The 26,934-nt window shown below is 39.3% G+C and overlaps 1 protein-coding gene and 1 long non-coding RNA gene across 5 annotated transcripts in view; both read left to right on the forward strand.

The window, feature by feature from the left end:
• WWOX (WW domain containing oxidoreductase) overlaps positions 1-26,934 on the forward strand; it is a 605,441-nt gene that overhangs the window by 73,295 nt on the left and 505,212 nt on the right. The window lies entirely within an intron of this gene.
• LOC144584406 (uncharacterized) overlaps positions 499-26,934 on the forward strand; it is a 31,479-nt gene continuing 5,043 nt past the window's right edge. The window contains exon 1 of the long non-coding RNA XR_013538630.1: positions 499-26,715. This is a non-coding gene — a long non-coding RNA (uncharacterized LOC144584406). The remainder of the gene's footprint in view (positions 26,716-26,934) is intronic.

The following is a 26,934-nucleotide window of genomic DNA, read 5'->3' on the forward strand; positions in this document are numbered from 1 at the left end:
GGCCATTAAAATAGCCGCGGATGGCCCGAAATGCCCCCCCGCAGCGTTTTTGCGACCTCCATAAGCAAGGGGAGGGTGCGAAAACGCTGATAGGGGCCATTTCGGGTCATGCGGCGGCCATTTTGGAGCCGCCGATCAGCTCTTCGGCGGCTCCAAAATGGCCGCCGGACGCGAAAACATCGCTGGAGGGGTAAGTTTCCCCACTTATTGGAACGCATTAAACTAAGTTTAATGTGTTCCAATAGGTTTTACTTACCCGCACAGCGATGTTTTCGTATAGCGAAGGTTAATCCGGAACGGATTAACCTCGCTATACGGGGCACCACTGTACTGAATTCAATTGAAGTAGACCATGTGGAGTTCCAAAATTAAACGAAAGTATTGTGGCTCCTTTAAGAGGAATAAATGTATTCCAGTGTGAGCTTTCATAAATCCAATTCTTCTGAATTGCACAGTCTGCTTCTTCTGAGTTGTAATATTTTTGTTTGATCAGGATTTGAACCCAGCTCTTCCCTAGAGTTCTGCTCTCTAACTGCACACCATATCATTAGAGCACTGTAGCTCTCAGCTGAGCTGCTGCTGCATTCTGGTACAGTCATGCTAAAAATCATCTAGAAGAACAAACCTGTAGCTTGAAGGCAAGTGACTAACTTGGTATGAGAAGGCTCAACCAAGCTGGTGCACGTTCTCTGACACCTTGCTGGGCTAAATTCAAGACTGATTTTTTTAATGATTCCAGCCAATACTTGGGAGACGATGGGAATCCCTTCTTCTGCACTTTCTCTTCTTATTTCTCCATATAATTTGCATGTGGTCCATATTATGGACCACATGCAAATATAGCATGGATCAATGTACAAAAATCATCAGAGTAGTGGGGGATAATTCCGTATGATGTAGCAATTCCATGTGGTTTGTTAACCATGCCAGCAAACTTCTCTCCCATCTTGTCTGCCCACACTGAAAATTGCACCGGGACATTTCTTGATGCACAAATAATTTCTTACTCGGTAATCTCGCATCTCTGCCCTTTAATAATCAGGAACTGATATGTGTATTTGACTTGCCGTAGCTGCTGTTGTCATGGGCTGTGGAATGATTGTATTTGTCTTCAGTGTGGAAGGGATGGTCACTCTTGAATTGGCCTTCTCAGCCACACTAGATGTTGTTCCAAGTCCTCTATTCAGAGCATGTTACCATAGTCTCTTGAGACTGAAGGATGCCTATACACTACAAAAAAAATTATCAATTTGCATTTAAATTGGCTTCTTTTACCCATTTTTAAATGTATTTTATTCTGCTGATTGTGATAAGAATCTTAATATTTTTAATGGTTGGAATATATTTATTGACAGTTCCTCTGAGCTTTCTTTAGGAAGATAAAAAAAATACACATATGAAATGAATTTGGAGTGAAATAATCATTTACTTGTATAACCAATACAGTATTTGTCATTTTCCTGTACTGTTTTCATACCATTAAAAATGTATTCCAAGAAACTGTTTATGGGCACAATCTCTTAAAATTTAAACAAATAAGTAGAAATATAATCCCACTCTTGACTACTAAGATGATTTCTTTCCTTTGTGCCTGAAAAGAATTTTAGAGAATACACAAAGATATATTTCACGTGCTGCACGTGATTTCTTCTGGATATTTACATCACAAATGGGTCTAATTATTCTCGATTGTCGAAATGTCAAGCATAATTAAGACACAATTGTGCTGTAAAACAGTCTGAATAACATTTGTTTAAAACTTTGCACTGTGAAATATATGGCACACAGACTGTGTTCCTGACAAACTTTCAAGAAATGACCGATGTTTTTTGACTACAAATAGCAATATAATATTTTCTTCTTATTTCTGCCTTAATGCCCTGAGTTATGTGGAAATTCAGTCATTCCATTGTTACAGATTTACTGATTTACAGGTCCACAGGATGAAGATGTGCAACTTTGGAAACTGCTTTGGGTTTTTTTAGATGGAATCGTTTTATTTGAAATTGATTAGCAGCAAGTTACAAAGCTTGCCAAATTGTTAATGGAAGCCATTTGAATCAATTCTCCAATATAATTTAACACTGTTTGGCTGCTAAGAGTTTAATCGGGAAAGAGTAGCAGCTTGCAGTCAGTAAATTAATTATTCTTTTCATAAACATTTTTTCCTGGTATCCATCATTTTTTCCCTTCCCTTTTCAAACCTCTGATGTGCGTCTACTGTAAATGTTATGTTCAGTTATGGCTTCTTCAAACAGCTAATTTGAAAAAATGTCACCGTATTAGTTCCCGCTTGTGTGTGTCAAAAGGTATTTGTATCTGCACTCCAGTTTATTTCACTGCTTGATAAGTCTTTTTTGTGGAGTGTGCATTTAACACTAAATTACAAATTGGATTCTCCTGCTAACTAAGGGCCCTATTCAGCAGAAATAAGATCCATGCTTTTGTAGAGAAGGTCGCAGATCTTGGCTGTTGTATCTGGCTCAAGCTGTGGGGAACTCCTCTTGGCTGTGACCCAGTAATTTGTTTAACATCCCCCCCCCCGGTTAACTGCATAGTATATAGTATTCACACCAAATAATTGCTTGGGTGGCATATTTTTTTTCGACCACAACCTTCCCTTCCTCCTGTAAATCTCAAGCAGTTCAGTCTTATAATGCCTCTTCATGAGGAAGCCCCATTGAGTACCATAAGACTTTCTCCCAGGTCAGTGTGTATAGGATTTGCAGTCTAAATGTAACACCTGGGAGGGAGGCATTCTTTTAAAATTCCTAAAGGAGTACCTGTCTTCGCTTGTTGCAGCAAAACAGAATGCCAGGGCATCTTAGCTGGAGCCATAGCTTTGCAGTAATCCAAAGGAAATGACCATACAGTGGTGCCTTGCTTTACTATTGCCCTGCATTACGACAAATCTGCTTTACGACAATCTTTTTGCGATCACAATTGTGATCGCAAAACGATGGTCTAAATGGGGGAATTTCGCTTTGCGATTATCAATTTCCTGCTTCAGGAACCGAATCTTCGCAAAACATTGATTTTTCAACAGTTGATCGGCAGTTTCAAAATGGCCACCGGGTAAATAAAATGGCTCCCCATTGTGTTTAGGGATGGATTCCTCGCTATACAGGCAGCGAAAATGGCCGCCGTATGGAGGATCTTCGCTGGACGGTGAGTTTTAAGGTTTTCAGTGCGTTTCAATGGGCTTTTTATTTTGGCTTTACAATGTTTTCGCTTAACGGTGATTTTCCTGGAACGGATTATCGCCGATAAGCGAGGCACCACTGTACAGAGAATTTAGAGGTGAACCAGCACAAATCTAACTGCAAGACACTCACTTGTTTTGGTGGATAGCATTCTGCAAGCTGAGTAGATACATCTTGTGGATGGTACCCTGAACATGATGATGTTGCAGTATAAACCCACTGTCCAGAGAATCCTTGTTTTCTGTGCTTTGTTTTTGTGCCTGATGGCAGCAGCCCTCTCCCTTCATCTGTCCTTCTTTGTTTGCCCTTCCTTTTCACATTTATGCTTTGGGAAGAGAGAGGTAAGCCCCTTGGGTGGTCCCAACTGAAACAGAGTGATTCTTATGAAGGAGGCTTTCCTGGGAGCCAACACACCAAGGTATAAAACCCAAACTGTGTGGCAGCCTATCCTACAGGGACGTGGTGGCGCCGTGGGTTAAACCGCAGAAGCCTCTGTGCTGCAAGTTCGGAAGACCAGCAGTCATAAGATCGAATCCATGTGACAGAGGGAGCTCCCGTCGCTTGTCCCAGCTCCTGCCAACCTAGCAGTTCGAAAGCATGTAAAAATGTGAGTAGATAAGTAGGTACCACCTCGGTGGGAAGGTCATGACATTCTGTGTCTAGTTGCGCTGGCCATGTGACCACGGAAACTGACTATGGACAAATCCTGGCTCTATGTCTTGGAAATGGGGATGAGCATTGCCCCCTAGAGCCAGACACAACTGGACTAAATATCAAGGGGAACCTTTACCTTTATGTGGCAGCCAGATTAGTGGCTGCATGAAGGACATCCGGCTGCATGAAGGACGTTCACCTGTATCACCCCAACTCGGTCCGTTTGCACTGGTTACTGGTCCACTTTCATGTCAGGTTTAAGGTTTTGGTTCTAACCTACAAAGCCTGAACGTCTTCAGCCAAGTCTGGCTGCCCATCTGACTCGGTCCTCACAGACCTTACGCCTACAGGTGCTGACATCCCGAGAAGTGCAGAAATGGACTTCCGAACCGGTCTTTCTCATCCAGGGCACATTCTTTGCGGCACTCCTCTCCTGCAGGAGGTACGGCAGGCACCTTTTCTTTGCACCTTTCAAAAACTCTTTAAAACTAAGCTGTTCAGAGAAGCTTTTTTGGGGGGGGTTCTTCCCATGTATCTTGGATAGTGGATAAAGGAGAAGGATATTGTAACTTACGATTTATAACGTTTATTGCTTCCTGTCTTTTCCTTTTTATTAGTGGTGGTGTTTAGTATTTATATTAATCACTTAATACAGGTTTTGTATATATTTTGCGGTACACTCCCGGAGTAAGGATTGGTTAGATGGGCAGTATATACATTGAACAAATAAATATAAGTAAAATTGGAAAAGAAAAATGCAAATTGGATGCAGTTGTTAGCTGCAATAGCTAGAGATGCCATCTGCTTTTTCTGGAATGTGTGGTTTTGACCCTTAAAAGATTAGAAAATCAACATCATCATCTTGATCTTAGAACTGCAGACCTGGAAGGGACCTTATAGATCAATGGTTCTTAACCTTTTTGAAAGAATCGCCCCCTTGAGCCATTGAGGAAGTTATCATCGCCCTCCCTCCCCCAACATAATGGCAGTGTGGTGGGGTGGCGGCGGCCACCTTCTCAGGTTTGGCTTGCTCCATCGCCCCCATATCATCCTCCTTCTGTTCCTTTGCCCCCGTGTCGGCCCTTTTCGTTCCCTCACCCCCCTGAAAAATAAAATCACCCCCAGGGGGCAATATCGCCCAGGTTAAGAACCACTGTTCAAGATCATCATCCAGCCCCTGGCAAGGAGGCATATGTGTGAATTAAGTAGGTTGGGATTCACAAAAGCCCATCATACAAGAAATCTCCTCGTCTTTAAGGTTGCCACATAATTCTTTTTTGTTTGTTCATTGGTTTTTAGAAGATAAATGATCTGGAACTGATCAAGTGATGCTGTTTTATTATAACTCCTTGGCGTGCAGGTGTAAAAGTGGAGGGAGCAAAAGGAGACACACAGAAACACAAAAACATACAAAGTTCTGTGTAAACGAATAGTCAGATTTCATTTGCTGGAATTTTGTAAAGCAGTTTAATCATCAAAGTGCTGTATGAGAAGATCAACAGCTGCATGTTGATTTTTTTTCGTATATCACTTTGCTTAGCATGGAGATGCTATCAGGAACCCTCGGCTTGCCATAGATACCCTCTACATATTGGGGATTCCTTTGAGTGAAGGGTTGATGATTCAATTTTGTGTGGCGCATGTAGATAACCTATTTCAGTTTTCTGAACTCTTTTCTGGTACTCAAGACTCTTACTGAAACTGGTAAGTGGTGACTTGTATTTGACAGTGCATGAATAGGACTTGATGGTTAGTGATCTTGAACCAAGTCTATGAGTTCTGCAGAAAATACTAGTGCCTCATTTTGCCATGAGGCAAAATGTTACACGAGCATTTGGGTGGCCTTTCACATGCTGAAATTTGCCTTTATTTTATTCAGGTTTGTGGCAGTTGATGTGGCAGAAATATGTTTGGAAGTTAGAAGACCGGTAACTTGGCAGGGTTGACAGGAGCAAAATGAGGAGTCTGTTTTGGGTATCAAGGCTTTATTATTTTACGAAGAGGCATTTTAACAATGCAGGTTTTATACTGATCCCAAACATGGTGGTTAGACTACCTTTGATGGTTCCACCATGTGAGAAGAAACCCAAAGACAAGGGTAGGCAATGCCTTTATGAGACCACTAAAATTTTACAATTATAAGGAAGCTTAGGGTTTGGACCACACACTTCCACCCCCTCCCTTTTCATGTGAAGAAATTAGAAATGGGAAGAAACTGCTGGTTTGGTGGTTCATGCCCACTCATTTATTGGCTGGACAGACGTTCAGCGCTATGAAGCCCCATCTCCTCCAGTGGGCACCCACTCGAACGAGTCACCCAGAAGAGGCAGGGCATGGAAGCTGCTTCCTCCAAGTGGGTGCCCACTGGAGGAGGTGAGGCTTTGAGGTGTTCAACACCCATTTGGCCAATAAAGGAGCCAGCATGAACCACCCAACCGTCACAGTTCATGCCCATCTCTAGAAGACTCTTTCCTGCCTATATTGGTTTAGTGACCCCAATGAAGAAATGGCATGCATATTGTTGTGTGATATTATTCAATCATATTTTAATTAGCATGTCATTTAATTGTTTTTAACGTTTAACTTTATTCTATTTTTAACTCTCTTCTTTTTAATATTGTTAGCCACCTTGGGTTCCCTTACAAGGAGAGAGGCAGTCTGTAAATAAAACAAACAAATAAATAATACAGATGCCGCCTGGGTGAGGTACGCTATTTGTAGTGGTTCCACATATTGATACTGTTGAGATTAAACATATTTCATTTATTAAAAATATGTTAGCCCACTTTTCTCTTTTAAAAGGGTCCAATATGGTTTAGATCATTAAAGGACAATATTTAAAAACTAAAAAAAGTAAGTATACAAATATTAAAGACAAATTAAATAATTAAATAAAATCTATACTAATTTTTTTTTTAAAAAAAGGTGAAAAGCAGGAAGTCGCAACAATCCATTAAAAAACCCTCAGCCTTCACTCCTAGCTACTGCCAGCAGTTAGTTGCCTAGATGTTAAGGAAGGTTGGTCGAGCTGGCGACATGCTGGCATGCCAGTTTGTTGTTGTTGTTTAGTGGTTAAGTCACGTCCGACTCTTCGTGACCCCCATGGACCAGAGCACGCCAGGCCCTCCTGTCTTCCATGGCCTCCCAGAGTTGGGTCAAAGTCATGTTGGTTGCTTTGATGACATTGTCCAGCCATCTCGTCCTCTGTCGTCCCCTTCTCCTCTTGCCTTCACTCTTTCCCAACATCAGGGTCTTTTCCAGGGAGTCTTCTCTTCTCATGAGATGACCAAAAGTATTGGAGCCTCAGCTTCAGGATCTGTCCTTCCAGTGAGCACTCAGGGTATGGCAGTTTAGCATCGAACAATTCAGAGAATTGCAGGGAGCAGTTTTCTGGGAGTTCTTCATAGGCACTGCATTCAGTAGCCCAACTGAGGATCAAAACTGCACTGCTCAGTTCTCCCTGATTCCAAGTATATCTGTTTCAAAAGAACATATATATATTTTTTGCAGAAAAATAAAACTGCATCTAAGAAGTCTGCCCACATGAAGCTTGGAAACTGGATTAAGACCAAAAGCATCAGCTAGCTACAACAGCTGTGAAAGGCTTAAAAGGACTGAATATAGGCTGGTTTCTTGTTAATCACTGATTGAATTAAAAACAACAATAACCCTCTGCGCATAATACACAAATTGGTTTTGAATTGGTAGCCCAGTAAGCAGCAGCTTTTTAGCTGTCCAGTTGGGTGACCTGATTGGAAATGTAAGCAGAGAAGTTTGGAGGGGAACCCTTTCACACACTTCTCGCACATAAATTTACTAGAAGTGTGTCAGACAAAAGAAGGTCTCCTTCATCGATTCTGAATGTGAGCCAAAGGAATTAGATCTGTGCTATCCCAAAGTAGCTGAGCTGGGTGATATTTCCTCTGGCAAAAGAACTCCAAAGCTATGTAAAACCGCAAATCTGTGATGACATTGGGATGTCCCCTGATAGGTGCCAAAGGAAGACCTTGGGAAAATCTCATGAAATAGCAGCTACACAGCGAAAGGCTGTTGGGCCAGTCAGTAAAACATGTACAGAGATTTTTTTCCCCTCCCTACTCAATTTCAATACATTCTCAATGATCCATTTTCTCTCTGGATAATAGTTCACAGAATAATAGAAAAATAGTTTTGGAGGGTTTTCCGCCCCCCCCCTCGTAACCAAAATGATAGTGTAAATGCACTCTGCTTGAAATCTATCAATCCTTTCACATTGTCTTCCAGCAGAAGAGTGTAAAACCTATTTAGGAAGACTTTGCATCATAGGGATTTAATGGGTTTATTCAATGGCTGTTTTCCTTGTTGAAATGTCTGGTCATTTCCTGCTATTTTCTTTTTTTAATAACCAATTTTAATTATTTTCAATCGGTAATTTTCTGTTTCTGTTTTCATCATACAGAAAATAATTATCTCTCAATTTCACTAAATATGGAGCATATTTGTCCTCTTTTTGTGGCGTCTAATTCATCCTGAAAGAGTTTGTTCGATTTTAGAGGCTAAGGAGAGCATAGTCTAGCCGCGAGTACATTTTTCCCTTTAACAACACTGGAGTTAGGGGCGTTGGACTCCTGTGTAGTTCAAAATCCTTGTATAACTCTTATGCCCCCAAAATGTAATTACAAAGCAACACACACACAACCCTCCTCCGACCTGTGTCAGCCTCCCAGCATGCCCCAGTAATGTCCTAAGGCATTACATGGAACTGCCATGCCAGAAGTGGGGGATAGCTTGGGCACTGCCATCGGACCTGAGGTTGCCACCTCACCAACAACAGGGGTTTGGGGAAGCCCAAGAACCACATTGTCGATGACACTTCCTGGAGATTGGTTGGTTGGTTGGTTGGTTGGTTGGTTGGTTGGTTGGTTGGTTGGTTGGTTGGTTGATTGGTTGATTGGTTGGTTGGTTGATTGATTGATTGATTGATTGATTGATTGATTGATTGATTGATTGACAAAAAAACTGTATAACCAAAAGCATGCTGCTCGAATATGTGTACAGTAATTCAAGGGAGACATGTACTTGAATGTGTCTGAATGCTAGGGCAGGAGTGAATTCAGAGATGACCACTTAAAGACCTACAGTTTCAGATAAGAAACTCATCCATCTGTAGGCAGTGCTAGGTAAGACTCCTGCATGACATCTTGGAACAATGTTGCCAGAAAGAGTTCACACTGCTGGACTAGACTTACGAAAATCCTGACTCAGTATAACAGAGCAGCCTACACTTCTGTGTATTCCTTTTAAATACGTGGAGCCTGGTATCACAACGGCATGGACAAGCACTTGCTTTGAACTGATTAATCGCTAAAGGAACGGCTTACAAATGTCTACTTTGTTTACATTAATATTTATGCTACTTCTTGTGCTTAAAATTACCGTAGCAGGCAAGAGCAGTTAAGCCGTGAGCAAGCAACATACAATTCAAACCTGTCTCGCAAAACAGAACAAAAGGCTTTCAACAGAGAAGACAAAGCGAAGTTCAGGCATCACAAAGATGAATCGTTCCCAAACTCGTACAGCTGGTAGGAAAAAAAAAGTAACTGAAGCAAAAGGAGTCTAACTTGTTGGTGGAGGAGCTTGAAAAGTATGGACCTGGGTTCAGGTGGCATGGCTTCCCAGGCTGAGCACTCTGCTCCCCAGTGAAGCCGTGATTTTCCTGGGTCAAAGATGTTAAGGTGTTGCTCGCGGGTATAACACACACTTGAAGTCAAAAAGTAGGATCAGAAATAATTGTGACTATTTTCAGGGAAAGAACAAATGGGTGCGATGTGAAAAACAGGACATCCAAAGAGTGAAGATGCTAAACTGATTGAGGGGGATAATGATTGTTTCAGAAGATAATAATTGTACTGGAACATTAATGATTTCGTTTCCTTTGTTTGCACAGCATTTTATGGCCTCATGTGGATTATAGATGTCAGTCATACGGGATAATGGCTAACCTTGTTTTCACTAATTAAAATTTTATTCTTTTTTTTTTCTTTTGCGATCTGTTTATGTTGTTTAATTGATGTTGAAGAATGGAAGAAAACATGTTTCACACTTTGAAAGACTCTCTTTTTTCTGGGCTTTTTCTGAGTTGGTAAATTTCACCTGAAGGTGTGATCGGATGCTGATGTATTGGAGAGAAAACGAGAAGGAGATCTGTTTCTGTTTGAGTAGATCTTTGTAATATTTGTAAGTTTTCCACTATGGGAGAAATGGCAATTTCATGAGAAAAGCCGGAGTCCTGGAGGCAGTTCTTGTCATTCTGGCAACTCCTGCAACATCGCTCGAACCAGTTTTGTTGGCTCTTGCCTTTCCATTGGACCATTTCAGTGACTTGGAGAGGGGGGATTTGCTGCTTGGGTAAGAGCCTATCCTCCATATTATTTTACCCAGGCTTCATGCTCTGGAGAGGACACTCCAGCTTCGCATACAGCATTGAAGCCAAATCAGGGAGCTGGACAGGGGACAGATTGTATTTGTCTTCAGTGTGGAAGGGATGGTCACTCTCGAGTCGGCCTCTTCAGCCACACTAGACGCTGTTCCACGTCCTCCATATAAAGCATGTTACCATAGTCTCTGGAGACTGAAGGATGCCTACACTAATAATCACCAGGACAATAATTGTCAAATAAATAGTTAATTAGGTACTAGTAGTAAAAAAAATAACATGGCTTAAGTTACACTCATTCTGTAATCCAGTAAGTGTGCATTAAGAATCTTTAAACTTGGAAGTCATCCTATATGTATGTGTATGTTCTATCCCTTCAAGTTGGAACCAATTCATAGCAACCCTAATAGGGCTTCCAAGGTGAGATATTTAAGGAGTGGTTTTACCAGTTCCACTCCCCCAGTACATTTCCAGGCTGAGTGGGGATTTGAACCCTATTCTCCAGACTCCTAGTCCATCGCTCTATCCACTACATCATACTGAGAATCACAGCATGCTCTGCATTCTCCCTAATTTTAACCCAGAAGTGGTGTTTTCAATTTAAAGAAAGGGATAAAGCCTTGGGAACACTGGAACTCAGAGGTTAAGGACTTGTGCCTGATATTTCTTGTTGCCCCTTTTCCTTCTCATCCTCTTTTCCTCATGGTGTGACACCTTTTTAAACTGCAGCCTGACAACAGAGACTGCCTTGTGGGTTTTTTTTTTTTAAAAAAAAAGAATAAAAAAGAGGAAAAATTAAACTATTTTGGGAAGTTCTCTACTGCAGAGTTGTATCTGTCTGTATAAATAAATAAGATTAGTTGAGGTATCCGTGTGTATTGTTTTCTTCTGCTTCAAATTTCTGAAGCAAACACATTGTTTCTGAAATGCATATTCTATTGCATGCTCTCCAACATGAGATAAGACTTTGAGAGGGTAGAAGTTATGCCTCCTCAAGCATGTTGGTCATGTTCATTTCCCTCTCCAGCGGTACTCTCTCCATGTCCTTGTAGATTATGCTCAGTTCCATCAGAAGTAGAAAGAGGCAGGAAGTCCTGGTGCATTTAATTTAATTGTAAAACACCTGGGAGGGGTTATAAGGAAAGATAAGAATATAGGTAGGGACGTGGTGGCGCTGTGGGCTAAACCGCAGAAGCCTGTGCTGCAGAGTCAGAAGACCAAGCAGTCGTAAGATCGAATCCACGTGACGGAGTGAGCGCCCGTCGCTTGTCCCAGCTCCCGCCAATCTAGCAGTTCGAAAGCATGCAAATGCGAGTAGATAAATAGGGACCACCTTGGTGGGAAGGTAACGGCGTTCTGTGTCTAGTCACGCTGGCCACGTGACCACAGAAACGTTCTTCAGACAAATGCTGGCTCTACGGCTTGGAAACGGGGATGAGCACCGCCCCCTAGAGTCGAACATGACTGGACTAAATGTCAAGGGGAACCTTTACCTTTACCTAAGAATATAGGTGTTTAAATATATGGACATGAAATGTAAATACAATTAAAAACAAATGAAATTGTTAAGATGATTAGACAGTTTTTGACCAGAAGCAGGCTACTTCAATAGCATTATCTTGACTAGATCGTCTTTTGTACATATGGCGGGGCATAAATTGCATGTTCAGAAATGCTTTCTTAAAGTCCAGCTGGAAGACACTCTTCAGCATTCATCCATTCTGGAGAGCTGTTTTTGCTCTCCATAGGTTTAACTGAACCTCTGAGCTTGAGTTTTGTATAGAAATCTTCCCCTCATTAGTCATCTAGGGATTTGGTGTCTGTGAAACAGATGGGTTTGGTACTGTATTACCTTATTTTATTCATTCATTGCTAGCACCTCTCAGTGTACTTTTGGAGGGCAATGCTAGCCAAATAATAGCCTTTTTCAATGTTGAGTAGGTTTCAGGCAGCCAGTAACAATCCTGCATGATTCCTTAAGAGCTACATTCACTTCTTTGACATCTCCTGATCTATGAGATGTGGCAACAGCATATTCTGCTGTGGAATGGTACAGAGACAAAGCTATTGTTCTTATTGTTTGTGGGTGTGCAGCCCAGTCTGTCCCAGCTAGTTTCCTATTATGCTTCTGGTGGCAACTTTCTGTTTGGTGTTTAGACAAGGTTTTTGTAGGTCAGGGTTTGATTCAGATTGACGGACAAAAATATTTTGAGGTAGGGCAATGTTCCATAAATCTATTATTTCCATCTAACTTGGAGCTTCTTCTCTAAATGGAAGGCACAGGCCTTTGTTTTAAAGGGTTTGGTTTCAGCTGACTGTTTTTATAACATAGATCTTCTAATGCAAAAGTTAGCTGGTCCTCGATGGACTCAAAGGTTTCCCCCGGACTGTCAAGGGCAGATCAGCAGCATAGATGAAGCTCCTGGAGTATGGGAATATTGGTGGATAATTTGTGTAAATGTTAACAAGTAATAGTGCCCGGACACTACCCTGTGGGACACTTCCTTTGATTTCTCTTTAAATTCAACTAAGCATCTTCAGTTTTGAAGTATCACGGTGATAATTTCTGGTAGTCCATGATATTTAGTAAGGACATAGAGCTTTTTGAGCAGCAGGTGATGGTGAACAATATCTTATGCTGCTGTAACATTGATAAATGTTGCTCCTGTTATTTTCTGTATTTCAAAATCGATCTTCTATATGCTGGGTTAGTTTTAAGATTTGAGCCATACAGTAGTCTAAAGCCTGCCTGTTCTGGAATTAGAAGAGGTTCAATTTTATACGTTAGAATGTTTAATATAATTTATTGAAACACATTGTAATCAGTGGCATAGTAGGGAGATTGGTCTGTAGCTTTCCGAGTCTGATGGGTTTTTTCCTGGTTTCAGTATAGCAGTTAATTTAATCTTCTGCCATATTTTTGGAATGTGATTGCTCATCCAGGAGTTATAAAAAGTTGAAGGAGCCATTCATTTGTGTTTTGCCCAAAGTGTTTAATTTGCTCAATTTGGATATTCATCATATCCTGCCATTTTGCCATTCTTATATCTTTATTTAGCTTCATCTAGTTCTGGCAATACGAAAGCAGTAAAAGGTCCATTGGATTCACTCTGAATGTTTTATTTTTATTATGGAGCTAATGGAATAGGAAAATAACCCACTATCATGGAAACATTTGTTAATTATATTAATCCCAGAAATGAATAGAGATCCAACAGGTCCTGAAGATTTTAGACCTATTTCATGATGTCAAGATTCTTACAGCAATATTAGCAAATTGAATGGTTTTATTACTAAATATATTAAAGAAGATCAAAGATTACTTTATAATACGATAAATCTGACTATGAGAGTGTTAAATGTAATAAATATAATGAAATAAAATGTGAAGGCAAAAAATAATTACAGTGTATATTTTCAAGGCATTTGATTACATTGAATGGTCAGCACTAAAAATGATTTAAAAATATTAGGTTTTGGGGGAATAGTAAAAGGTTTGATAGATCAATTATATTCAGAGAACATCACAACAGTATTACTAGTTTGGTAGAGTAGCAGTATGTAAATGAAGATTTTAACCTAAAATAATTTCTTATTTATTATATTATCAATAAAGATAATTGAAGAACAATTAAATGATTGAAAAAATATAATTACTAAATTTTGTAATATAAATAAAAAGGCAAGGATTAATAAAAAGAAATGGTATAAAGTTGGGACTTCCTAATTCAAGGTAATATATATTATTCAAGGCCAATCAAATGAGACATACACTTGATATTATATCTCAGCCCAATACATTAATATGATTGAATCACAAGAATTAGATTTGTACCAAGAAAATATTCTTTTTCAACATCATAATAAAATATAGTAAAAATATAGAAATCCCATTCTTAAAAATATGCTTTTAATTTGGAACAGGTATAGAAAAATATTTATCCCATCAATTTCTCCATCATATCTAGTGGTAGTGTTGGAGAAATTTCCAGTGAATTAGAAATGAAATATGGAGAGTTTATTGAGAAAGAAACAAGTTATTAGGATAAAATACTGGTTAGAAAAATCAAGACACAATGATCAAAATTTAAAAAGTGTTAGGAATTTAGATACTGTCTTGGTTTAATTTTATCCAGATGTAGAGCAGTGGACAAAAGATTGGGTAAAAAGAAGTGTAGGGAAATTATGAAATTTGAATAAATTGTATTACAAAAGACAAGTGTCAATGAAAATAAGGCAGTGAACGAGATAATAAGTAAAATTTATAAAATATTATTGGAGGCAGAGGATCGATGGGATTTGCTTAAAACTTTATGGGAATATGATTTGGGAGAAAAAATAAATACCAGAGTTTGGAAATAATATATGAGGTATAAGAATACTGTAAAAGATATATTGAAGAATAATAAAAATTTTAGTTAATTAGTTTGGAGATGTTATTTGACTACGGAGAAATTCAATCAAATAGATGCCAATCTCCAGATTGTGTTGGAGAGGATGTGAAAAAAATAGGCATTTTTTTCATATGTGGTGGGAATGTGGGAACATATTGAAATGTTGGCAGTGTTGGTTATCAGGGAGATAAATGGAAAAACTTAAGTCAAATGGAGGATTTCCGCATAATGGTGAGTTTTTTGCCCATAGGAACGCATTAAACGTGTTTTAATGCGTTCCTATGGGCTTTTTTGCCCCACATAGCGATGAATACACATAGCGACAATTTTTTCGGAACAGATTATCGTCACTATGCGGGGCACCACTGTATTTGTTCAGGAGCAATTTCATTGGACGATCAAAGAATTAATTCCCAATTTGTTGCCAGTGACAAGATTAATTGTAACTAGGACCTGGAAAGTAGCATATGATTTCATTTAAACAAATGGTATAGAGAGGGTTTGGATGAAGCTGTTAGTGATGAAGTAACATGCAATATTAGAGTAAAGAAGAGGTTGATAAATCAGAATTTTTAAAGAGATTTGGGGAGAATTTATTAATTTTGTATTTATAAAAGGGAAGGAATTTGTACCTTTGCAAGAATCAATACAATTGGATAAGGGGAATGGGGCTCTGTAAAGAGAGGAGAGATTGGTTATATCTCCAAATGGTCCCGCTTGGGTAGGGGAGGCACAATTGGTTTTTTTTTAATTGCTATGTGTTATTCAGATGTTTTAGCCTCGTATGATTTTGTTTTATGTTTTTAAAAGATAGGTGGGGTTTTTTTTAGTTTTTAAAAGAAACCCTGGTGCACGTGATAGATCTCAGCTTAGGTCTCCCTGGATGTCAACCACATATATGAAGAAAATTCAATGTTTCGTACGTTCTTTTTTAAAAAAACACCTTACCTTCCCACTATTTTCACTGATGGAATAATTTATTTTGTAACCGTTCTTTCAGCTGGTGTATGTTTCTGAAATCTATTGTTGTACATTTAAATATAAATATATATCTTTACAGTTCTTGAATCACTGAAGAATTTTACGTAGTGGACTTTATCTTTCCAGTAACCATTTTCCCCCTTCCTGGTGTCTCAGAACACTCATTAATTTTTCACAGGCTTCTGATGGATAGTTTTTATTTATTCACGTCTGAGATTCTGTTGCTTGAAAAGGGCTCATTTTCCAACATTACATATTCATGGCTTGGGATAGATGGGGAAAAGAACTTATTATTAATATGTCACAGTGGGAAAGTTACTCTGGGTTCATTTGAGAACCTTGTTAAATTTGGTGCGGTCAGCAGACACTGCTGAAATTTTTCGATAACGTTTTATTGTAGGAGGCAAAAAGGGTCAGTGATTGCATCCTTGTCTAAACAAAAAAGGCTGATAGTTTCTTAATGCATTTTCAATGTTGAGAGAAGTGATGGTGGAGGGAGAGAGAGAGAGTTTGAGGGGGGGAAATATATATCTGTTTAGTATGACATGAACAGAAGGTTGCCACCTAGCCGTTACACTGTTGTCGCGGATCTTACCCAATTAGCAAAACTTTGCATCTTAACTGCAACGGAGCAGAGTTTCCGAATGGCTTCCATCACTCTCAGTAGACCTCCTCCTCACTTTCACCTTGCTTTTCAGGAAATTTCATTTCGTCTGCAGCCATAGGGAAATGTAGTTCAAAAGTGGAAAATCATATCATTGTGGGTCTGATAAAACAATGTCTGGCCCACAAGGGCTGGAGACCCCAGTATCTTTTTAAAAAAGAAGAGGAATTCTAAAAGAAAACACAACCACATTCAATGCACAGAAAAGAGAAGTAAAACAGAGTGATGTGACAAAGGATCAAAATCACCAGATCACATAGTTCTAGTTTAGAAACATCTCTCCAAAGAGCCAAAGGTGTAACAGGTGGTCTGTATACTGGAATACTGTCTTTTATGAATAGAATGAAATAGAGTTCAGAGCATGGACAGATTCCTACTCCAGTCCTCTGAAGATGCCGGCCGCAGAGACTGGTGAAACGTTAGGAAGAAAAACCTTCAGAACACGGCCAAACAGCCCGAAAAACCTACACCAACCAGAGTTCAAATTGTCTACTTAGTTGGTACGCTAGGTTCTTTGTGAGGTCAGTTTGCCAGACTCTGCTGAACGAAGCCTTGGTGCTAAGCACTTCTGTCTCCTCTCTTGCTGATGCAAAATCAACAAGGAGATAGGATCCTTGTGCAGCATATATTAAGTTATCCTCAGTAAAGGCAGACAGTATTGACGGAGCATTACACTTCTTTATATTTTGCTTTGTAATTGTAGAAATTATCTCTTATACTATTCCAAAAGAGGGCCATCCACCCACGTATGCAATTTAGGGAAAGATACCTACTGTGATGTAATGGATAATGGATAGAGGACGCCTGGGTTCAAATCCTTGCTCAGCCGTGGAAACTCACTGAGGTCTGTGGAACTGGTAAAAACATTCTTTATATCGCGTTCTCACCTAGATCTATTGTATCATCCCAAAATACCAATATTTGGGGGTAGTTCACCCACAGACACAATAGGTACCTCTATCCCTACACACTCTCCAACAAGGTGAGAATAACTGCAGAACTTTAGATAACTTGGTAGGAGAAAGATGCTATCTATTGAATGTTTCAAGCATGTTTTCCTTGAGGGCTGATGATTTTGTCCTGAACACTGGAGGAGGACCAAATCTTACACCGTTCCTCATTAGAAACATCAAGTTGCAGATCAAATTGTTACAGGAACATAGATCCAGTCAACTATATGTGTTTGAGACTTGACTTTGTAGGAAAGTTAGAAAGATTTTCAAAGGCATTAGGTGGCTTTCGATGCTTTAAAAACCTTTTTTCACATCATTGGTTTTGGAATTAATCTGAATTTTTCTATTAGTTGGTCTTCACTGAAAGATTTCCCTTTATTAAAAACAGGTCTCTGGCATGCAAGAATTTCCAGGAGTTTCCATCCTTTTTAAGAGGCGGAGAGTCCTTTCCTTCCACATTATTTTCCTGACCTTCTGTGATGTTCTTGTAAGATTTACAGGTGTTCTGAAAAAGAATTTCCCTTGATTTTAATCTGCTAGAGTTGGGTGGGAGGAGGCAAAGAGTAGATCCACATTTGGTGTAGAAGCTTTGAGTCTTCCACTGTGAGCTGCTACTCTGTCTGTTTGTCGCGGTGTGCAATGCCTGCATATCTATTGATTTTATCAATAAAGCTTGGCTTCCTTCAGTCTGCAGTTCAAAGGATCGAGGCCTTAACCTATGTAAGCACTTTGATTTACAGAAAGTTGCAGGAAGCCAGATTTTGGTTGAATGTGAAAGAAAAAAAAAACGTTGTTCCTTCACTCAAAAGATTTTGTTCAGATAGTGAAAAAGAATTTTTTATTTGGGTGATTATTTATGAAGTTAGGCTTTGGAGGTAGTTATTTCTGCCTCCTTGGGGTGACAGCCAGGATGATCTGTCGCATTGGGCTGGTCATTGCAGGAGTGAAAAGCTACGCCTGGATAAACATTTGTCATGATTGCATCCAACGTTCTACTGAAATTTTAGCAACTGGTTTGTTAAAAATTAAATTTCTTCAAGAATGGTGCTATTGGTGGTCAGACTTTGCCCCTATCAGTGGGCAGATTGTGAGCCAGTGCTACATAGTTGGAATTGGTATACAGACTGGCTTTACACACTCTAGGCTCACTAGCAGGTAACAATTCGGAATTATATTCTAAACTGTTATTTAAAATTGTATGCTTTCTTGAATGGATTAGGAAGGGCAGGAGATTCTGAAAAAGTAAGTTCAATAGTGAACACAAGATGATGACCATTTTGCCAAAGTTTCAATACCAGCATGAATTCTGACAGTCCAGATATGTATAAGGTACAAGTGTTTTTAAGCTTTATATGTTCCAAATTCCAATAGGATGTGATACAAATGGAAAAACATTCCACTCTCCTTCTATTTTTAAATTTGTTTTATCCAAGTGATACTTGAGATTCTGCGGCTGCCAAACATGCTGAAACCTCACTTGGAGCTTCTTTCCATCCCATAAAGTTTTTGGAAGAAACTTTTCAGCAAAATTTAGACTCCTATAAGAATGGTAATATTATCTTCCAGGCGTCGGTTCTAAGTCTTGTTGTAACCCCAGTCCTGTTGGTGTACTATCTCAATTTTCTTCTGGATGAAGAACATTTTATATAGTATTGCAAGGAGATTTCATTTTATTTTTTAGGAAATTTGTATATATGGACTTACCAAGAAGTGCTTGAATGGATTTTAAAAGGCACAGTCACTTGGCACATTACCAGAAGCCACTGCTAATGGTGCGGCTAAAAATACTGTAAATTAATTAATTTATCATCAGTGGAGATCATATGCTTTCCCTAAAGAAGGGCGTTCAGATAGTAGAAGTTCTACCATTCAGTGTCCAAATGAACTAAATAGCAGGAAAGTGAGCTAGCCGCAACTATTCCATTGTTTTGTCCACACAAAAGAATAGATCTGAGGTGAAACTCATAGCTCCATAGAATAATTGAGTTAGAAGGGACCCATGTGGCCATCAAGTCCAACCTCCTGCTCAAGGCAAGAATCCAAATCAAAGCCAATCTGATCGATGGTCGTCCAGTTTTCTCTTGAATATTTTCAGCACTGAGGCACTCACCACCTCCTGAGATAATTAATTTCATTGTCATACTGCTGTAATAATTAAGACATTTTTCTTGATATTCAGCCAAAATCTGGGTTCCTGTAGCTTGAGCCCATTGTTGCATGTCCTGCACTCTGGGATGATCGAGAACAGATCCTGCCCCCATATGATATATGGTATCATATCTCCCCTCAGTCTTCTTTTCTCAAGGCTAAACATGCCCAGTTCTTTCAGTCTTTTCTCATAGAGCTAGGTTTCCAATTCCCTGATCATCCTTGTTGTCCTCCACTGTACCAGTTTGTCAGGATCTTTTAAAAGTACAGGGTCCTGAACTGGACATGTTACTCAAGATGAGGCCTAACCAGTGCTGAACAGAAGGTAACTAATACTTCATAGGGCTTGGAGACTATACTTCTGTTAATGCAACCAAAAATATTATTCACCCTTTTTTAAGCCACAGCCCATTTTTGGCTCATATTCAGCTTGTGATTTACAACAATTCCAAAACTCTTCTTGCTCATAGTATTACTGATCCGAGTGTTTCCAGTTTTGTAACTGTGTGCTTGTTTTTATCTCCCCTAGGTGTGGAACTTTGCCCTTATCCCTGTTAAATTTCATTCTGTTTTTCATTTTTTTTCCAGCCCAGTGCTTGAGTCTGTCACAATCTTTTTGAATTTTGTTTCTGTCTTCCAAGGTATCAGCTATTCCACCAAATTTTGTATAATCTATACATTTGAGAAGTATTCCCTGAATTCCCTCATTCGAGTCATTAGTAAAAATTAATGATCAGTAGGAGGATAATTTCTATGACATGTCATACTCTTTCTGCAGTCTATGTTTGAGCTTATGGGTAGGTTTGGGCATGTTTATGGGTAATCAGATGAGAAAGGCCAGATTACTCATAACATGTTGGGATTTATTAGTGGGTTCAAATGTAGGTTGCAGAGAAAATGTGAAATGTCTCCCCCTGCTCATCAGGGAAGGGTCTCCATGCAAGCAAGATCTTGGATTTCCCCATGTTCGGGATTCTTTAGAGAGCTTTCGCAGATACTTAAGTCTCGCTTCTTCATATCTGGCACTTTAAATAAACAAAGCAAAGATGGAGAAGTTGGGGTCATTTCTCCTTCCCTGTTTCATCTGACTCACCTGAATACTGAATGTATTAATAGGGCTTGAATTTATAGAAATTATAAGCCATGTTTGTCAACTGTCCAAATAGACTAGAATTCCATATGGCATAGGTGGAATTCCCACTGTGTTCGTAATGCTGCACAAGAAAAAACAGCAGCAACCCTATACGTGATATTTACATTACTTAGAATGCTTGTAAATGAAGAACTTAAAGCACATATATACAGTTAATTGATCAAATAGTGCTGTATATTTTTACCCATGAATATAATGAAGCGGTATATTATCGCTTCATGCAGTTTCAATATTGTTATGTTTTACGGCAGAATGCTTTTCAGGACGACGAGTACAATTTGGCGATGGGAAATAATGGTTGAATAATGCGTTTCAAACACATTTTTGTTGTTGCATGTGTAATGATGATTTGAAGAAAAAAGGGATCTAGCTATTGGTTTAGTTGTTTTATTATGCTATTTATTTATTATAAAAAGAACTGGGCAGAGCGAAAACTGTGGTCTATTAAGAGTTTATGAGTGTGTGCATGTGTATACAGTGAAATAATATCTAGTGTAATATGAAGTGACAGTCAAAATTACAGCTTTTCTCTTGCCGCAAGGGTACTTCTGTGCCAAGTATAGTAATATTGTTGTAGAAGTGTTCAAGGTTGTCAGCAGTTCTGGGTAACTCAGCAGAGAGCCATAACAATGTGTGGAAGCATGGAGCTTCCTGTCAAGGGAAATACTATAATTTTGATATATATTTGTTGGTGCCAAACTACAATTAAACAGGAGGCATTGGGAAAAAAAATAAGATCCTATTTACTCAAGTTGAATGCATTGAATAATTAGTAATATCTTTTTTTTAAGTTATAGCAAACTTGGCAGCTTATTAATTCACACATATTCTTCAGTGCGATTATATTTAGAGGCCTTATTAAATTTTACCTCCTGTTAATGATGTGTCTTATTCCTATTGACACATCATGCCATACACAATGCCTTCAATGTTCATTGAGATCCAAGTTCTTATTTGGGTTCTAGTGTTCTAAATTTAGTACTTTGAAGAATGCAGGGACACATTTTAATAAGCTTTACGGAAATGAAATTGACTTGAAAAGCCTGCTTTCTCCAGAGTTGGCTGTATTTTTAAAATGTTTATAAATTGTCAGTTTCACAATGTGTTACCAGGAAGAACCTGTTGGTTGAATTCACACACACTGGGTGTGCATGATTATGCAACCTCTTAACTTCTTTTTTCATTCTTCTTCGATAAGGCTGTAAATCAGCACTATGACCCTTCAGGCATGGCTGGATTATAACTCCGTCCATCTCTTAACTTTTGGCTATGCTGACCAGGCCTAACAGGGGAGTTGGAAGTCCAATGATATTGGATAGTGTTCCTCAATGGTAGTGAAAATAAACCCAGTATAAATTGTGTTGTGTAATATCTGAAGTCAGGGTTAGGGCTTATTGTACCCAAACAAGCCACCATCGACAAAACTGCTTTAAGCCAGAGTTTATTTGGGTTTTATGTACTCTGGTTTTCTTTGATGAGAAGGGACGTGGATGGTGCTGTAGGTTAAACCGCTGAGTTTGAATCCATGTGACGGGATGAACTCTTGTTGCTTGTCCCAGCTCCTGCCAACCTAGCAGTTCGAAAGCATACAGATGTGAGTAGATGAATAGGTACCACCTTGGTGGGAAGGTAATGGTGTTCTGTGTCTAGTCACGCTGGCCACATGACCATGGAAAGTGTCTATGGACAAACACTGGCTCTTCATCTTACAAACAGGAATGAGCACTGACCCGTAGAGTCGGATATGACTGTACTTAATTTTCAAGGGGAACCTTTACCTTTCAGCTTTTTCCTTGATGGAATAAAAAATTGGCCCGATTCCCATTGTTAGTCTCTGTCAGAGTAGTCAAATTGACATTGGTTTCGGTTAATTCACTGGGTTTACTTTAATAGGTGTTAACTATTGGCTTTATGCCCATAATTCCAAGTGCAATACACCAAGATTCTGGATTTGATTATAATACCGAACTACACATGCATGATTTGTTTCCCAGCTTACATGCTTTTTAAAAATAAGATCACGGTTTTAAAATGCAGTCATTGTATATGACAAGACGTTCTGGAACTTGGGTGTGGGTTGGATGTTAGTTCAGATTTCACTGAGTCTCAAATACACACTTGGGTTAATGCATTCTTTTGAAAGAACTGCTCACTCTTCCTCATTTGAGGCATTCCTATCTCTTCCTTTCTCTTTTCTCCTACTCATCCTTCTTCTCACTTAGCTGCAATGCCAGAGAGACAGGAATCCGGCATTCTTGTTTATTTCCACATGGAGAAAATCAAAGGTCTTAATTCTGCAAATTCTCATTGTGGTCATCCCATTAAAGTACACATGAGATGAGATGGGGGTGCCGTTGTACATGTGCATGTATACCGTATTTTTCTCTCTATAAGACGCACCAGACCATAAGACGCACCTAAATAAAAAAATAAAACTCCACCCCAGCCAGCTCATCATCTGGAAGTGCTCCCTGCCCCAGAAGGGGAGGAGAAGGGTGGCGTGGTGGCAATGGCGGCGGTGTGAAGCCAAAGATTTGTCTCGATCAGCTGGGTATAAAATCTTGTTTTCTTTCGGTGGGAAGATTTGTCTCAATCCACCAGGTATAAAATCTGGCTGTATTTTCATAGAGACATTAAAATATATACCAAGTTTAACAGGGAAAGTAAAAAGTGGCATGGCTCTGGGTGTGCGTGTCTGTAATTGCACCATTTTTACAGTATTCGCGCCATATGACGCACACATTCCCCCCCTTTTTTGGGGGGGGAGTGTGTTCTATGGAGCGAAAAATACGGTATGTAAAACATGAACTGCCATTCATAACATAAGCCACCCTGGGTCCTTTTTAAGGAGAAAGGTGGGATAAAAATATTTTGAATAAATAAATAAAATAAGCAATATCTATCTTGGCAAAACATTGTCCCTTGTCTGTTCTTTGAGTATTCTTCTCACATAAAAGGATGGCGTGGATCATACATGTGAGCATGCAGATGTGCAGAACGATCACCCACGTCATGTTTCGAAGGCTACGCTGACTGCCTGTGCCGTGGAATATGTTCAGTTTTGCAAAATCCATTCTTAAAGAGTTGGAATTTTCAGGCTTGCACGTTCTTGTAATTTGAGCTTCTGAACAGCTACATTTCATCACAGTATCTAATTGAAGAATGGATGTGAAACAGAAAGAAATTCAAGTCTTGGCTCCCATATCTGGGGCCTCTCTGGAGTTCTATTGTAACAAGCCAAGTTACCAAATGAAAGGTCTTTTGAAATGCTCTCTTAATGTGTTTTTGCTTAATTGAATAAATATATTACCCAGCAGGGCAGGTTATTTTCTTCATGGCCTTACTGTTTCAATTTGAAAACAGACACAATTTTCTTTTGCTCATGAAGAATGTAGCATCTGTTCCTGGATTCCTGCCGTTTTCATGCTTCAGATAGTGTATTTGGACATACGTTTTTCAAAGCCTGCTTTCAAGAGATGAGATATTAAAAAATTTACCCCCTCCTTGAAAAAACAGTGGTATTGCTGTGACAATAGTCAGCTGAGCTAAATTCTGCTACGTCAAGGAAGAGCCATAAAAATAGACGGATAACCCTCTAAGCTTCACTTTATTGGAAATTGTAATTGACACATACTTGTCATTTATAATCATCTGTCCATTCCTGTGAGTTGGGAGCAGTAAAGTTAATTGTGGCTGCTCATTTGCATTAATCTCACCTCTGAAGGGTACAGTAAGTCATTAATATCATGTCATGATGAATTATCACAAATAACATTGAACATATTGATTAATGATCTCTGAGGTTTGTATCTTGTTAAACATTTTGTTATCTCTTTGAACTTTTGAGCAGAGAGCCTAGGATGAAGGGTGTAAGGATTGCTTAGAAGGTGAAAGAAAGGTGTGTGCCGTACATTTTGGAATAACCGTTAAAACTTGGTTATGAGTATAAAAAAGTGCCATTGATTGGAAATCCGAGTTCTGATAGCTCCACTGAAACTAACTGTTCAGCTTCCCAAATGGAAAACGCCTCATGCTGAGGGAGACCCGAAGAGAAAGAACAAGAAAGCAGGCCTTCTTGGCAGTGGCCCCTCACCTCTGGAACAATCATCCCCCAGAAATTTGTCTGGCTCCTTTGCTGTGTATTTTTAAGAGCCAACTCAAGACCCGGCTCTTTAGGCAGGCCTTCTCTCCTGTCAGTACCTAATTTATTTGCTATCTTCAATTGTATTAATGTTGTTGTTTTATTTTATTGTTCTTGAGTGTTGTTCGCTTTGGTCTAGATGGGCAAGATATTAAATAAACAGGCAAACAAATATTGATCAATTTGATATTGGCATGGCCATAACGGATATAGTAACTGAAGAGTTTTTGTTTATGTGTCTCTGTTTAAAATGTTTGTATTTAAAATGTTTAAAATGATATTTATTAAAAATGTCCTGCCCTCTTTTCTAAACCAGTTTGACTTTCTGCATTTAAAACAGATTGATGCAATATTAATACATTTTATTTACCTGTTGTTATTGTTGTCTGCTTTGTTACTGGATTTAATCAATGCAGTTACCTAAACAACTAAGCCATGTAATTTTACCCATTTCAACATTTGTTTAAAATGTTAACGGTTTTGCATGATGACTTCTAAATCAGAGAAAGATGAAATAAGTCCTAGCTTGGTACAGATAGAATGAGTTAAGAGGAAGACTAGTCAATATTTCCCATCACCAAGTCAGGTAAGGCTTCCACATACTGTTCATTCAGGTATTGAACCAAAATATAGACAAAACTGGGTTACAGAAAAGTATACATATTCCTTTTATAAGGTGTCGTTTGTTTATGTTATGACACAGAGAAAATATACATCAGTGTCACATTTTTTCCAACTGTTTGCTGGCTCAGCTTATACCATACAGTTGTTTTCCACATTGGTCCTGACAACGCTCCATTTCAGCTGAAAAGTTGCCATCTTTCCAGAAAAGAGAATGGGGTAGCGGGGAAGAACAAGAAGAAATGCTTATGCTCACCATTTAGGTTGTGCTGCAATTACACCACCAAAGAAATTGAGAATTTGTGGAAATAAACAAAGAAACATGCAGCCTGTCTAAAAGGAGCAGGCATCTCCTACTAATGTCTCATACGGCTTTATTTGGGGCACAAAGAATTTGTAAGGAACTACATTAATCAAGATATTTCATCACAATGGAACAGTTTGGGGAAGTACAGTGGTGCCTCGCTTGACGAGGATAATCCGTTCCAGCGAAATCACTGTAGAGTGAAATCCTCATCAAGCAAAATAAAAAAAGCCCATTGAAATGCATTGAAAACCGCTCAATGCGTTCCAATGGACTAAATACCTCAGCGTCCAGCAAAAATCCTCCATAGGGCTGCCATTTTCCGATGCCTGTGCAGCGAAAAATCCATCCTAAAGCACAGCAGGGAGCCATTTTACACAGCGGGTGGCCATTCTGAAACCCGACGATCAGCTGTTTTGATCGTCGTAATGCAAAGAATCGGTTCCCGAAGCAGGGAACCGAACGTCGGGAACCGAATTTTGCCCATTAAAACATCGTTTTGCAATTGCAAAAACCTCATCATCAAGCGGATTTGAGTGCCTTTAGGAGATACAGGCTAATGTGGAAAGGAATCTCTCTCCCTCTGTCTCATTCTTGTTTTCCTGATTTTTTTTTTAATGGCTTCTAGAATCCAGTTTCTGCTCATCATCAGTCAGGGCTAGAGGGCTGCAGGATAAGGAGCATGCAGGTCTCCTCGGTAGCTTCAAATGCTTGTTCTGCTGTCCCTTCCCATCAGGCCAAATGAAGTGGGTGGCCAACATTTAAACTTTTTGGTAGATGTACTATCTGGTAATGTTTGAGTTGGATCCCTCTGAAGACTTGGTCAGACAAAACTGAAACCAACCAACAAGCCAACAAGCAATAAGACAAGAACATAGTGGGATCTTAAAGACTAACCGCAATATTTTAAGATGGGCTTTCATGGACAAGTCCACTTCTTCTGAAGACTTGTGTTACTTTGAGACTGAATTTAATCAATGCTCATTTAAGTCTGCTGTGGGCACCTGGAGGTGAGTGAGGGTTAACCTAGAAATTAAAGAGAATGCACATTCCTTATGATTTATCTCTCCTACCCACCCCTAATGTATCCTGTATTCCTCAGTGGGAGGCGTGCCTTGGCAACTGAATTTCAAAATTAAGTTTGCATTTACCTTTTAATGACCAATCTAATTAAAAAACAAAACATACTAAGTGCGCTCTGGAGTAAAGGGTGACTATACTGGACATTTACCTTGCAATGTATTACAGACTGGGCACAGATGAAATCAGATTTAAACCTGGTGACTTCATGATGTAAAGTTCA

The sequence above is a fragment of the Pogona vitticeps genome, chromosome 10 (assembly GCF_051106095.1).
Source record: "Pogona vitticeps strain Pit_001003342236 chromosome 10, PviZW2.1, whole genome shotgun sequence".
Lineage (NCBI taxonomy): Eukaryota > Metazoa > Chordata > Lepidosauria > Squamata > Agamidae > Pogona > Pogona vitticeps.